The following is an 11,551-nucleotide window of genomic DNA, read 5'->3' on the forward strand; positions in this document are numbered from 1 at the left end:
GAAATGTTAAGCAAAAGCACCTTCAAAAGGATGGGTTTTGAGGAGGCTTTTCAAGGCAGTGAAAGACTCATCAAAGCAAAGACATTTAGGGAAGAAGTTGCAGAGAGTATTGGTTGCGGCCATTACTATAATGCCAACAAACAGAAAAGGGAAGAACTGTTACGTTTTCTGATCACCGATGGGGTCTTATCCCACTAAGGATTTCATCCCTGGTATTTAAGTTCTCAGTGGCAGGAACAATGAGCTTGATTGATAACCTATTGCAGTGTGTATTTCCCCCTCCCCAACTCTTGTTTCTATGTAATACAGGGTCCCCTGTTCATTTGATCCAGTAACATTTTTTCTTTCTGTGCCTGCCACTACCAACCGACAGAGGATTTAATGTATGGCTTGGTTTCTCCTGCCACTCTGCTTTACAAAGTTGTATGAATTGCACTTTGTCGACTCCCTGGAGCTATGTCTTCCAACGGGCATCTGCTGGTCCAGGGTTTCTCAGCGAAAGGAATGACCATTCAAGTTGAACGTAGGACAGACTGGACACGTCTTGGCTTTTTACATATCAACATTATCCACAAGCACAAAAATGACATCGCTAATTGCATAAATCAAAAAATAAATGCTCATTCTGAATCAATGTTCCTGATTCACAGTAGCTGAAGAGGTTAGAAATTCAGAGGCTAATACATTGGCCGATGCATTGATCTCAATTTCTGGGCAGATTCAATCTTTTTAGTTGAAGGCAAGTGAGTGTGCATGGTCCTTAACAGCCCTTGCCTATTGACACTGAATGTACTGAGGGCTTAGTTTAAAAAAAGTCATGTTTTACTTCCCACTATTAATCATGCTACTAATTTCATTAGATGAACTTCTTTGGGAAAAGGGCAAGAATGTGCAACAACCTGAGGTCAAAAACTAATATGACCTTGGCATCTCGTTATAGTTAATGGGAATGGGATGGTTGTTGCTCCTTTGAACTGCTGTTTGGATGGCATTTCCATGTATCCCAAGTAATGCGACTGAGAACACTCAAATGCCTGTGCAAATTGCGTGGCGATAAATATGACTGAATGCAGCGGTGTAAAACAAGGCTTGAATTACTATCTCCGTTCTAAACATTAAACTGGGCAGGGAGGATAACATTACATCACTGAACTGGCAATTTGCATTAGGTCAGAGAGAGGGAGAGCCCATAACTAGGCTTTTTAAAACAAAAGGGAGTTTTGACTGGCAGCTGCCCAGCGATCAAGTCGTGTACGCTTATGTGATTATATATTTCCCATCAGGCAGACTTTTTGTACAAATTCTGGGGGGAAGAGAGGCCATTCAGCTGAACCCTTCAAAAAAATACCCCCGGAGGCATCAGTTCATGTGAAAGCTGATACTGCAGGAAACTTCAAAGTGTATGTGTATTGGTCAGGCTGGAATCTGGTAGGCATTAACTGGACAATACAAGTATGATAAATTAGGTGTGGCTAACATTTTTGTTCTTCATCATGGTGAAGGGCTTGTTGGTTCCCATGTCCCGAGTGCCGGGAACGACACTGCTGCTCAGTGTGTGTATTACAGACAAGCATAAACTGCCTGAATGTGACGAGATAGCCTGTTTGGAACACTTGAATCCCACAAAGAAAAAGTGTTTGTAACTGGGGCGTTGCAGGCTGTACCGATGCTGTCTTGATGTCGTACACAGCGAACCTTCCCCTAATCTGAAACGTGACGATATTGAATGTGTTGTACCTATCGAGAAATGTGTGCTTACGTAATGTAAGGATTGTTTCTTTATTTAAAAAAAAAAGTGTATAGACAAATCAGAGTGGCATTGCTTAATCTCCATATATAGGTCTTTTTAATTAAAAAAGAGAGAGATTAGGCGAGAAACAACGAAGAAAATGCAAGCTGCAAGTCACTTTGACGGGCTAAACCAAAGTTTCTTGACCTCATTGAATGAAGAAAGCATGAATATTTCCTTAGTTGGACATTCCCTGTTTACAATGGAAAAGTTCAGAGCTGAGATCAGATTTTCAGTAACCCAACCCTGACACCCAAAAGCTTTGCGGGTGCATTTTAAAGAACATTGGCAAGCGTGTGAAGCTTCTCAGTGCAGGATTCTGTTAGTGCACCACACTGAACTCCTAAGAGCACATACCAAACATATCTGAGAGACAAAAGATTGGTTTTTGTATTTTTGTATATTGTAATGTTATGATCATTATTACTCCAAAGTGTATCTCAGGACAAAGAACTTTACTCAGGGAATATACCAAGTAGGTTTATTTTTATTTGCAGATTAAGTACTGAAGACATATTCAAAAGTACTCTGAACAAACCAAATAGTTTTAGAGCTTGGTATCTATATCTATATTTACATACTGTTATTAGTAACTACCTCTGAGCTTTACATAGTCCTACATTTCTGATTATCAGATTTATGACATCTTTTTTGTATTTGTTATTTTTGTATAAAACTAATAATGGTAGAGTTGTTTTATTGTACCGACTGCTTATGTACCCATCATAATCCATTTTGTTTTGTTGTCGTGAAGTTGGCACATGCAATGTTGTACGGTATGTTTAATATGGTAAAACAGAGCAGTTTTTATTTTCCTGTTTACAGCAAAAGGCTACCTCATCCCTTTTCTGTACAGTTCTACCTTTTTGTTGCTTTAGTCTTGAAATCAGCTGTCAATCACACGTTCCAATTTATAAAATAGAATAATTTTCTTGTGGCTGGGTAGCAAGCACGAAGGTACTATCTGATTCCAGTTGCAGGCATATATTAATTTATGGGGCTATTGATTTACTTTTTTTTAAAGTAGAGTGTCTTTTAAGGGCCAAGATGATTTCTCCACTAATATTTGCAAGAGCCCAAGCATTTTTTTTTTGAGTGAAAGGAAATGCCATGACTGAGAGAGATTTTAACTTTATTCACTTCTGTCTGATGGTGCATTCATTCAGAAGGTTGAGTGGCCAGTATCGATCCCGGTGTATAACTTAGAAATGTATGCAATTTGTGATCCACTCTCTTGAAGAATTTATGACTGATGTGGGCCTACAAATATTTTCATTTATTATCTGTATTTACAAAAGATCGACACTTTTGCATACGCATTAATTTGACAGCCCTTTTAAGACTGCAACAAGATTGGCTTCATCATCCACAGTAATATTTATTTATGAGTAGTTAACCGCGAATATCACGGATGTGCTTTCTTGAAAGCGGAGCTTTCTTTGTACTCGCATATGTCATGTGCTTTGGTATTGGTCGGTAGTATGGCTGTAAGGGTGTGCAGTAATCTGTATTAAAAATGGGGTGATTCAAGCGTGCTGCTGTGGAAAGATCTGACCCGGCTCAGAAGCTCAATTTTTGGTTTTTATTTCAGTACAAACTAACCAAAAGAAAATGCAGTGAGTTTTTACCCAAACAGGTCATAGGTGACGCTTATCACCCAAGATCTGTCAGAAGTTCTCGTATGAAGGACATTTCATCCTGTGCTCCTTGAATCTCAGTTTTTGTGGCTCGCAGATTGGGTTTCTTCTGACTTAACGACACTGCCAAACTACTCTTCATGGGGACTGCACACCCTGTACTGTCTGTTGTAAAAATGTGTCTAGGGCACTCAAGTAAACCTGTCCTTGAATATAGAATGTGAATTGAATGTATACACGTGTCTCTTTGCTAGTCCAGAAAGCAAAAAAAACCAACTACTGATTCCTCCTCATGTTCCTTGAGTTATGACAACCTGTGATTCTTTAAAATGTATGTTGCCTCTGAGGGCAGTCGAGAATTTGAAGCTACCAGTTGTGTAATAAACTAGGTCTACCTCTTAACACATTTTTTTTTCATCTAGCAGTGTTAATTTGCCAACATTATGGTGAACTGCACAGCTGCTAAACTAGTCCGTATTTCTAATTATGGCTGTTAATGTATTAAAACTTTTTTTTACTGTGTACTGAAGACCAAAGTAAACACTGTTACATTTTTTTGTATTTTTAAATCTTGTCTTTATATATCTTTAAATTATCTTTTCATACTTATAACATAACTTGGCTGCCATTTTTGATTCACATTATGCATTGTTTACAGTATTCTAATGTGTTATTTGATTGTTGGTATTTAAGAACATTGGGTATTTATACCACTACTTGTGTGGTTCATACCTTTTTGAGGTCAACTGTTGCTGTCTAAATATTGGATTGTAGCACTGATTGCCTTGTTTTGCATAACCTAGTTCTATTTCAATACTTAATTCATATCTCTGAAGTCTTTTTTTAGTTCTGTGAAACACAGGTCATGCAGCCTGAAAATTATTTTACTTGACTTAAAAAAAAAATAAAGTGTATAAGTGACATTTAATAAATGATTGCATTCCTTTACTTCTAAAGTGTCAAGTGTCCTTTTTCATTCAAAGTTACCGGCCTAGAAATTCGGTTGTGGGTCCGCCAGGGCTTTAGCGCCCGAAATTTTGCGCCGGCGTTAATGCCGCTGCGCCCGACGAAAATTCGGTTGCCCCGGGCCCAGACGGCGGCGGGCGCTAATGGAGGGTTTTTGCGCCTCACTATGGGCGTTCAGTGCAGTTTTGAGGCGCTAATCCCCCGCTGCGGCACCCGAGGCGGTGCGGCAGGCTGGGGTACTGCAGGCCTCCTCCTTCTGTTAAGGAGGAGCTGCCTGCAGCCGACCGCTGGCCGGTCGATTCGCCCGACAAATGAGCCCGGCACCTCGGGGAAGAGCCGGGCTCGCGGGCCACACACATCAGTGCCGCGGGGGGGTGGTGGAGGAGTCCGGGGAGGGAGGTGCGGGCAGGCGGCCGCCGGGAAAGCGGCCGGCCGCCACTCCACCTTTATGCGCCGGCGCAAAGGAGTGTAACATCCCTTTCAACAATCGTTGGTTGCGGCTGCCACGGGCGAGGCGGCCGCAACTGAATTTGGGCTTGGGGCCGGGTTACCACGGCAACCGGGACGCTGCGCACACCGATGACGTCATCGGTGCTGGCGCAGCGCTACCAGCTAACGCCGATGGTAGGGCCCAACGCAATTTCGTTACCAGCTATAATTCCGGCGCAAGACCCTCTAACGCCTCTAATTGGGCGCTAACCCCACCGAATTTCTAGGCCACAAAGTCTTACATTGTTTTGATATTTTTAGCTTTTGAATTATTTTCTCACTGCAGATCAGTCTCAACGTTGATTATCAATGCTTAAGTTATAGTACTGAGAGAAACTCCTAATTTCTATTCTAGTTTAATAATCCACGAACAAATATTTCCCTACAAGTGACGGAACGTGTTGAGACGCTGATGCATGTACAGTATAAGGGTATGGGTTTGTGCCAATGGACTCCCACACTCAAAGAAAAACTATTGCAGTCAAATGCAAATGCTGGAAATCTGAAACTTAAAGAAAAAAATGCTGAAAATTCGCAACAGGTTAGTCAGCATCTGTAAAGAGAAAAGACAGGTTAACGCTTCACTTCACAGTCTTTCCCACTCCTCCCACCCCATCCCACCCCACCCCAACCCACTCCTCGACTACCACTGTTCCATTTCTTTCCCATACATTCCTCAAAAATAGAATTCCCCTTGCTATTAATGTCTCCGTAACCCTCAATCTCCTTTCTCAAAAGATATTGATCCCACCCTTTTTTTTAAGGTATCATTCGATACTAAATCAGCTACCACCTTTGGAGTCTGTTCCACGTATCTACAATCTTGGTCGGAGAAAGTAGATGAGTTTTTTCCTCCTAATCTTTTAATCTTGCTTGAATTTTCTTCTTATGTCTTGTCGTCTTATGTTCATTGTCTAAGTTCAATTAATTGCTTGTTTACTTCAACCTTATCCATACCTTTCATTATTTTATAGTCATTTACCATGGCTGCCCTCAGTCTTCCAGGGAATATAAGTATGTAACAACCCTGTTGACAATTATAACTTTAACATCAATGGAAGAATGTTTATTGGGATGAGGTGTGAAGGGAAAAATGTTCAGTGACATGCTGGGTCATATCCCTGACAACACCATCGCGATCACCTTGAGCAACCAGCAGCTAGCTGCCCTTCCCCCCACTCCTATTTGCTTGATGTTTTCCATTCTCCAGATTCCTATGTCAACCAATCTACTGGAATTGGAATATGACTGTCAAATACTGTTATTTCACGTTGACAATTTTTACAGCCTTGGGAACCTGAGCAATTCCTATTACCGTCATGTTGAATGGAGTCTCAGGCTAGCAAGTGAGCATCACTTTTTTTAATATTTAAAATTAGATTGCTACTTATTTTGTAATTGGATCTAAAGGGTACAGTGAGATCAATTTACTTGTGCTAAATAAATCAGGAAGTTGTCAGTGCAGGAAGTCCCAACGTCCTTTGAAAAGTTCTGGGATTTCATAGTTAAGAAGTCAGGTTTAACTTCAAAACTGTCCAATGCTTGTATGTATCTTGTCCACCTTAACATTTCACATAATCAATTACAACACACTCGCATTTTAATTCCTTGAAAAGTCAACTGGGTTCAAGCCTCCTCGGAATCGCTCACTTTGAAAAATGTGCTCAGGGAGACTGAGTGAAATGCCAAAGTTAATGAATAAAGGTGCAACAATTATATAAAGATTTGCAGTAAAACACTGTCGGCTTATCTAGACTTCAGGCCCCCAAACGGCTGAAAGATTATGTTGGTGACAGGTCCTTCCTGTAGGAGATAGGCTTGTTAAAATATGGATGAGTCAGTGCTCTATTCTTGACTCTAGCTTTCCTGGAATGATTTTCTTTCAAGCAAATTAATCCCATATAACAAAGCTAATTATTTCTCTTGCAGTCAAGGTTTTGAGAACTCTACTATTATGTAGAGAGCCAAATAAAATCACATAGACTGCAACCTTTTGTAATGCTTTGATTATAGATTTTAGTTTTTTCCCCAAAATATTGGATGATGCACTCATTTTGACCGACTGCAGAGGGAATGGGTGACCGCCAGACAGAAGAGGAGGACCAGGCAGGTAGTGCAGGAGTCCCCGGAGTGCATCTCACTCTCCAACCAGTATTCTGTTCTGAATACTGGTGGGGGCGATGGTTCTGCTGGGGAGTGCAGCCAGAGACATATCCAAGGCACCACTGGTGGCTCAGCTGCACAGGTGGGGAGGAAAAAGTGGAAGAGCAATAGTGGTAGGAGATTCGATAGTTAGGAGAGCAAATAGGCATTTCTGCAGCCGCAGATGTGACTCCAGGATGGTATGTTGCCTCCCTGGTGCCAGGGTCAAGGATGTCACTGAGCGGCTGCAGGACACTCTTGAGGGGGGAGGGTGAAAAGCCAGAGGTCGTTGTCCATATCGGTACCAACGACAGGCAGAAAGAGGGATGAGGTCCTGCAGGCTGAGTTTAGGGAGCTAGGAGAGCGATTAAAAAGCAGGACCTCAAAGGTAGCAATCTCCGGATTACTCCCGGTGCCACGTGCTAGTGAGTACAGGATTATGAGGATAGAACAGATGAATGCGTGGCTGGAGAGATGGTGCAACAGGAGGGAGGGCTTTAGATTCCTGAGGCATTGGGACCATTTCTGGGGAAGGTGGGACCTGTACAAGCTAGACAGGTTACACCTCAACAGAGCCAGGACCAATATTCTCACGGAGAAGTTTGCTAGTGCTGTTGGGGAGGGTTTGCACTAGCTTGGCAGGGGGATGGGCACCAACATATAGGAGTAGAAAAGAGGAATAAAGTGCATGAGAGAGTGAGTGTGTTGGATAGTACTAGAGAAGAAAGTAGTACTAGAGACGGAAGTAGTACCATATTAGATAGGAGCAGACTAAGAAAGACTACGAAAAATTCAAAAATGGGTTTAGAATGCACGTACATAAACACACAGTGTGGTGAATAAGGTTGGTGAGCTACGAGCACAATTAGCCGTGTGGCAATATGATGTGGCAATAACAGAAATGTGGCTTAAAAACAGTGAGGGCTGGGCACTTAATATTCAAGGGTACAAGGTGTTCAGAAAAGATAGGGAAGGAAAAAAGGGAGGTGGGATGGCATTGCTGATTAAGGAAGACATTGTAGTGTCGGAAAGGGAGGATGTCTTGAGGGGACAAGGACAGAATCCATTTGGTTAGAGTTGAGGAGCAAAAAGGGTATGATCACGCTTTTGGGGGTATTCTATAGGCCTCCAAATAGTGAGAGGGAGGTAGAGGAGCAAATTTGCAGGGAAATTGTAGATATGCAAGAGCTATAGAGTGGTGATATTGGGGGACTTTAATTACCCAAATATTGATTGGGATCATGCTAGGGTAAAGGGAAAGGAGGGGGAGGAATTTCTGAAATGTGTTCAGGAGCATTTCCTTGACCAGTATGTTCTTGGCCCAACTAGGAAGGCGGCATTGCTGGATCTGGTGCTGGGGAATGAGGTGGGCCAGGTCGACTAATGGAAGGGGTGGAAAATTGATAGACAGGATGTACTAAAAAGGCTGGGTATGCTTAGAGTGGATAAATGGCCTGGTCCAGATGGCTTGCATCCCAGATTGTTAAGGGAATTGGGGGAGGAGATAGCGGAAGGGCTTGCCATAATTTTCCAATCTTCCCTAGATGCGGGGGAGGTGCCTGAGGATTGGAAAATGGCAAATGTGACACCATTGTTCAAGAACGCGTGCAAGGACAATCCAATAATTACAGGCTGGTCAGTTTAACATCAGTAGTGGGTAAAGTTTTAGAAACTAATCAAGGAAAAAATTAGCAAGCACTTGGAGAGGTTTAAGTTAATTAAGGAGAGCCAACACGGATTTGTAAAAGGCAGATCATGTTTGACTAATTGAATTTTTTGAAGAAGTAACCGGGAGGATCGATGAAGGGAATGCAATGGATGTTGTATACATGGATTTTAGGAAGGCGTTTGACAAAGTACCACATAGAAGGCTGGTTAACAAAATTGAGGCTCATGGAATAGGTGGGTCAGTGGCAGCTTGGATAAGGAATTGGCTTAAGGACAGAAAACAGCGAGTTGTGGTAAATGGCTGTTTTTCAGACTAGAGGATGGTAGACAGTGGTGTTCCCCAAGGATCAGTGCTGGGGCCACTGCTTTTTTTGATATATATAAATGACCTGGATATTGGAATACAATGTAGAATTTCTAAATTTGCTGATGACACCAAACTTGGGGGGGTGGCGAACAGTGAGGATGATACCAATCGACTGCAACAGGACATAGAAAGGCTAGCAGAATGGGCAGACAAGTGGCAGATAGAATTTAATACAGAGAAGTGTGAGGTGATGCATTTTGGCAGAAGGAACAGGGAGAGGCAATATACACTTAATGGGACAGTTTTAAAGAGTGTACAGGGACAGAGGGACCTGGGAGTTAATGTGCATAGGTCCCTGATGGTGGTAGGACAAACTGAGAGAGTGGTTAGCAAAGCATATGGGATCTTGGGTTTCATAAATAGAGGTATTGAGTACAAAAGTAGAGAAGTTATGCTGAATCTTTATAAAGCGCTGGTTAGGCCACAACTGGAGTATTGCATCCAGTTCTGGTCAGCACACTTTAGGAAGGATGTGAAGGCCCTTGAGAGGGTGCAGAGGAGATTTACCAGAATGGTTCCGGGGATGGGGAATCTTAGCTACAAGGACAGGTTGGAGAATCTGGATTTGTTTTCATTAGAGCAAAGGAGGTTGAGGGGTGATTTGATAGAGGTGTACAAGATTATGACCGGTTTGGATAGGCTAGACAGGGAAAGGCTGTTCCCACATGTTGATGGGAAAATTTGCAAAATTTCTGCATTTCCCCAAAGGCTGTTATTAATAAACGGGACCATGCGTGGACATTTTAAATCAAAAAGGGTACCCAAGATGGCATCCGTGCCTCGTGGCAGAAAGCCTGTGAGATTTTAAAATGGACTCTGCAACGCAGACAGCTTGTGGATCGAAACCCAAGCTGCAGGTTTCTGTGAAGAGAGACTTTGTATTTTGAAACCAGACAGGACTCTGAATTATGCGTTAGACCGAATTGGAGACAAATCTAAATTCAGTTTAGGCCTATAGTTAAGGCCATCAAGCAGTCTACATATATAATCGGAAACAGATTAGCGGAGCCATCGAGGCTGGACAGGCCCATCAAGGAACTTTCATGACAATACAAGTCAATTATCGGGCCGGTAGACGCGATTACCAGCCATCCATAAACAGTTAGTATGGATTGCTACCATTATTTAAAATAGCCCTCCAAGATTAAGGCAAAGAACTGACCTGATTTGGCGCGCAGATAAGGGTTTTCGAAAAAGGTATAATTGAAGGCCCCCGGGTAGCAAACGGTGTGCTGGTGCTGCTGCTCTCTCTGCTCTTCGGTTCCTCGCCCTCGTGGCTGCTGCTCTTTCCCCGTCCCACGCTTACCCCCTGGCCTTTGCCTGTGCCTTTTCCCCACTCCATCTGGAATCGTCCCGGCACCGGATCGGACGGACAATTCAGGCCAGGCGAGGCGGGACGCGACGAGGAGAGGAGGGAAGGCCACCTGAGGAAGACCGGCTGAAGAAGACCAACTGAGGAGACGAACTGAGGGGAGGCTTCAAATTATCGGGCCTTCAGCCTCAGCCGACCTTCGAATATCTGCACACCAACTCAAACTGGTGGCTGGCGACGAAGAATCATCCCTGCAAGGTAAAGTACCCAAACAGAGACTTTAACTTTGGGGTACTCGAACCTGGACAATGGCCTTGCAGCGCCCGGAGACCACGTGACAACGGCAGGCTCCAGAGAGCACCAAGAGCGAACCCCGAACCCCACCGTTGTTTTGATTGGTGAGCATGAAGTTCTGGCCCCTCATAGTTTAATCTAGTTAGGTATAGGGGGTGGGATAAGGATAAGGGGATTGTTAAGATAGTTGTTTTCCCTCGATGTGCCGTGTGTTCCCCATTCCCTGTATAAGTATAGTTATTCTTCTTTTGTATTTTTGCCTGTAGAAGTATGCACTAGTAATTTTCCATAAGATTGTATCAGTTTTTTTCTCTTCAATAAAATCTTGGTTTTTGTTTACATCCAACCACCTGTCTACTCGAGTCTTCTCTGTACCGCCGCCTTGTACCTAAGTCCGGTGTCTAGAACCCAGGGGCGTGGGAGCAATTCGAACCGCTCACAAAACAGTCAGAGGCATAACTGACTGGGCGTACGCACCAAACACCACCACACGCCACCCCCTACAGAAATGGTGACCGCGGCAGGACACCGGCAACAAGGTTGCGATGCAGTGGACAGTGGTTCGGATGAGCGAACCGTGATGGAGGAAAGGATTTCTGATTATGTGTTTAGTAAGGTGAATATCACTAAGAAGTGGATCACCACTCTGTTAAGGGCTGGGCGTCTGATAGATGCAGCAGCTAAGTGGACTGAGGGAAAGGAACACAAGAAGTCCTTAGAGAAGGCAGTTTGGCTGATGTGCTTTAAAAACCAGGTCCAGCTTTTGGATGGGCTCGTTGCAGCACAGGCATTCGAGATAAAGGAGTCAGCCCTGGAGATCCGGGATAAGGCTCTCGCAGGGGAGAAGTTATTAGTAGCTTTGCAGGCTTTGAACCAAGAGAGAGTAC

Source organism: Somniosus microcephalus, chromosome 9, assembly GCF_052327205.1.
Source record: "Somniosus microcephalus isolate GS21.2 chromosome 9, FLI_Smic_1.0, whole genome shotgun sequence".
Lineage (NCBI taxonomy): Eukaryota > Metazoa > Chordata > Chondrichthyes > Squaliformes > Somniosidae > Somniosus > Somniosus microcephalus.